Below are 4,348 nucleotides of genomic sequence, written 5' to 3'. Positions count from 1 at the left end.
ACTCAGAGCATTGAACTCGCACTGTACGGATTCAGCACCACCCACATGACGGACAGCTCCCGCCCTTCAAACTGCACCGTAGATGTAGTAATTGCTACCATGCAACCCCCCACCTTCTCTTCCCTGATATACTGAGAGAGAGTAAAGTAAAGTAAGGGGTAAGTAGAAAGACTCCCGAATGAAAGATCAACACCATGATGGCGATGGGTGTGTGGGGAGCGAGCCAAGAGGGATGGGGAGCTTTATATCCAAAGCAGAATTGCTGCAGTTGCAAGAGAGAAAGAGAGAGAGAGAGAGATAGAGGGAGTGAGGGGAGACACGTGTGGGTCAGAGACGTGCCCTTGGGAGGGGTCAAGCAGAGCGTTGAGAGATGGACAGGGGGCCTCCCGGAGCAGCTCCGAGGGCCGCGTAATCACTCATTGAAATCGAGTTCACCTTTCCGGCCAACATGACCCTGGGGCTTCCCTGGGTTCCTCCGTAAGCAGCCCCCAGCCGGAGAGCCCCTGAACACACCTGGCGCACCACACATATGATCCAACTCTCCCACTCTCTCACTCTTTCACTCTCACTCACTCTTTGTATATCCCCCCTCAGTTTCTTTAATTTATCATCTTTTTTATCTAAGAGTCAGTATGTTCTCTCAGACTATTATTTCACGCATTCTTTCTCACTCTTTCTATCTCACTCTTTCTATCTTCTCACTTTCACTACCACAAATAGTTCCTGAGAACCATGTTGCAACACCTCCTTCACCGGCAAACACACCTTCTCCTCTCTCTCTCTCTCTCTCTCTCTCTCTCTCTCTCTCTCTCTCTCTCTCTCTCTCTCTCTCTCTCTTCTCTCTCTCTCTCTCTCTCTCTCTCTCTCTCTCTCTCTCTCTCTCTCTCTCTCTCTCTCTCTCTCTCTCTCTCTCTCTCTCTCCCTCTACTCTCTTTCACTCTTACTCTCTCGCTCTCTCTCTTGTCTGCTGTTTACAAGGCTACGCTGTCACGGAAACGTGTGGACATTTCAAACACGAGAACCACTCTCTCACTCTCTCTCTCCCACTCTCTCACTCTCCCACTCTCTCACTCTTTCACTCTCCCACTTTCCCACTCTCCCACACTTCTGCTCTCTCTCCCTCTCTCCACTCTCTCACCCTCTCACTCTTCAACGCTCACTCTCTCACTCTCCCACTCTCTCTTCCACTCTCCCACACGTAAGACAGGAGGCGATGTCAGTCATCAGATATCTCAGCGGTTGTCCCAGGGAAGGCCGTCTGAGGGTGCAGACGTCTTCCCCGTCTCCCCCACCGCAGCTTCCACTCATTAGCCAAATCTCATCTGGCTGTTGCAAATTTGAAAATCCACCTTCACAGAAGGGTGGATTTTCCACATGTCCATCACTGGAAGGTCACCATGGCAACAAGCATGGCCCAGTAGGGAATCGGAGGCAGAAGCCCAAATCGAAAGCATGGTGGTGGGTGGAGGTGTCTGTGATATGAATGTCAGATGATCCATGGTGGATTTCACAAGTCTGGACATGTGGCAGGAGTCAAGGAGCTTTATCACACGGACTGGCACATTTCAAGAGAGAAAAAGAAAGAGAAAAAGGTCAGGATGTGTGCATCAAAGACATGTATGCACGCATCCTCTTTAAATAGATTATGTTAATCCTTGCGTATGTGCAAATGAACAGCACGTCCTTACACACGCACAACAGCACTAGATGATCTCCCAAAGGTATCCAAGAGGTGCCAAACGACTAAGTGTATATGATCGCTGGGTCTGAACAAATGCGATGTTAAATTCTTCTCATAATTTTAGGATGAGATTATTTAAGACAGTCTGTTAGTTGTGATGTCATAGCGCAATGCAAACAATGTTAAGTATTCATTGCAAAAAGTAAATACTTGGATCAGAAATAAATAGGACAGAGCACAAACATTTACCATGGGCCCACAGTGAGAGGTTTTATGTGTTAGAATGACTACTGACTGTAGTCAGTAGTCTCAATGTTGATGTGTACATAGTTAACCTTGATTTGCCAAAGTATAAAAATAATATAAATATTTATTCCATTGTTATAGACCCGTTCTTTCCGTAATTAATTCTAATATAATTCATTCATTGCATAGATATATGTTAATGAAGCCATCTGTCTTTTTTCGTTGTGTTAACATGTTCTATTTATGCATGCCAACAAAAGCACACATACATTTGACTCTTTGTATATCCCCCCTTGGTTTCTTTAATTTATCATCTTTTTATCTAAGAGTCAGTATGTTCTCTTAGACTATTATTTCACGCATTCTTTCTCACTCTTTCTATCTCACTCTTTCTATCTTCTCACTTTCACCACCACAAATAGTTCCTGAGAACCATGTTCCAACACCTCCTTTCACCGGCAAAACACACCTTCTCTCTCTCTCTCTCTCTCTCTCTCTCTCTCTCTCTCTCTCTTCTCTCTCTCTCTCTCTCTCTCTCTCTCTCTCTCTCTCTCTCTCTCTCTCTCTCTCTCTCTCTCTCTCTCTCTCTCTCTCTCTCTCTCTCTCTCTCTCTCTCTCTCTCTCTCTCTCTCTCTCTCTCTCTCTCTCTCTCTCTCACTCTCACTCTGCTGTTCTGCTGTTTACAAGGCTACGCTGTCACAGAAACGTGTGGACATTTCAAACACGAGAACCACAAATAAACTTGATGTGTGTTTGTTTGATTCCAAGCAGGTTTCTTTAAACTATATTGGGTAAAATATATTCATTATTTTGAAGATATTCACCAATGAGTCTCTCAGAAGACTATTATGGTGCGCACACAAAAACAGAATATTCAACGCAAAAACATAAGATGTTTTCTCGATTGTGTTAAGACCAAACCTCGAAAGAATTATACCTTTGCTTCTTGGACATGCTGTTTTTGATGCATGTTGCCCTTACACCCATGAACCACCTTAAGTCCTCCACACGTCTTGTGGATGACCTGTTTGGGTGGTTCAGGGTGTGTGCTTTCCATTAGCTGTGCCTTGGGTCCTAAGGCAGAGAAAGCTTTGATTTTCTTAGGAGCTTAAGACTTCCCGAGAGAATGGGATGAGAGGGTTCTGGCGTTTCAGGAGAAATTAAATACAAAAAACGGAATACTGCCATGTCAAAGTCTGCGAAGGCGAGGATGGTCAAAGGCACTACTGGCATCTAGATCAATTCACAGGAGTGAATATGCAGTCTGGAAGCTTTTTTCACATGTCATATCGTGATACATATGCTGCATATATACCCATGTGTCTGCACTTGCAGACACACACGGCACCGAGAGAAGATAGGATGAGGTAGGAGGATGTAGGAGGAAAACGTAGGTGGCATATTTGATCTGATACACCTCATTAGCTGCTTTGTGTTCTCTCTCTCTTCTACATTCCCCTCAGGTTCCTTATTTACTACTTTAGTCATTTAGCTGCGTCTTTTATCGAAAGCAGCCCAGCGTGAATTTCCTTTTATTAATTTTGTTGATGCATGACAATGTAAGTGCAGGTGGGTTAGCCCAACCAGTTCAAGAATAAGACGTTAGTGGACTTTGGGGTTTGAAACCCAGAAACGTTCTGCTGTGTGGGAGTCACCCGACATCCTTACCACCAGACTGTGCGTCCCAATTATTTATTTGGTTGGTGCGGTCATTGAGTGGATTAACAGTATGATGCTGGCCCCGCCGCGGGAAGGCTAATCCAGCGACCGGAGGCTTGCCCTTACCCTAGCCCTTCTGACCAGAGACATGCCCACACCTGCTTCAGAGAACCTCAGCACCTCAGGGGCACCTTCAGCCAGTATCACACACGCAAGCTCTCACACACACACATGCACACATACATGCACACATACATACATATACACACTCACACACACACACACACACACACACAAATACAAATTGCATGAAAGGCACAGCACACAGCTGTAATCTAGCTGTCACACACACGCACACATACATGCACACATACATACATATACACACTCACACACACACACACACACACACACAAATACAAATTGCATGAAAGGCACAGCACACAGCTAATCTAGAACGGCAACTGAATGTGATCACGTTGGAGACAAGAGTGATCCAACGTGGGGAGTTATTTAGTTCTGAGTTGGATTTCCTTTCTTTGTTTAATTATCACAGTTATGTTATCTTTGTTTGTTTGTTTTTCCTCCAGTCGCCTTTTAAACTCGTCTCTGTATTGTCTGAAGAGTGACGCTTTAGAGGAAGGACACAGGATGTATAAGAGACAGCACAGCTGTCAGGAGCAGACACAAGTCTGGAAACAGCTAGTAGCTGGAACTGCCCATTTGCCCAACCGTAATGGGCTTCATCAAAAGCAGGCAACT

General features: G+C 45.1%; 1 protein-coding gene across 1 annotated transcript in view; it reads right to left on the bottom strand.

The window, feature by feature from the left end:
* nrg3a (neuregulin 3a) overlaps positions 1 to 4,348 on the bottom strand; it is a gene marked incomplete at both ends in the record, with an annotated part of 227,672 nt that overhangs the window by 198,046 nt on the left and 25,278 nt on the right. The gene's annotated exons all lie outside the window — the stretch shown is intronic.

This window comes from Micromesistius poutassou, assembly GCF_964030765.1.
Source record: "Micromesistius poutassou genome assembly, chromosome: 7".
Taxonomy (NCBI): Eukaryota; Metazoa; Chordata; class Actinopteri; order Gadiformes; family Gadidae; genus Micromesistius; species Micromesistius poutassou.
The sequence above is the reverse complement of the archived record's forward strand: the minus strand, read 5'-3'. Positions and strand labels throughout refer to the sequence as shown.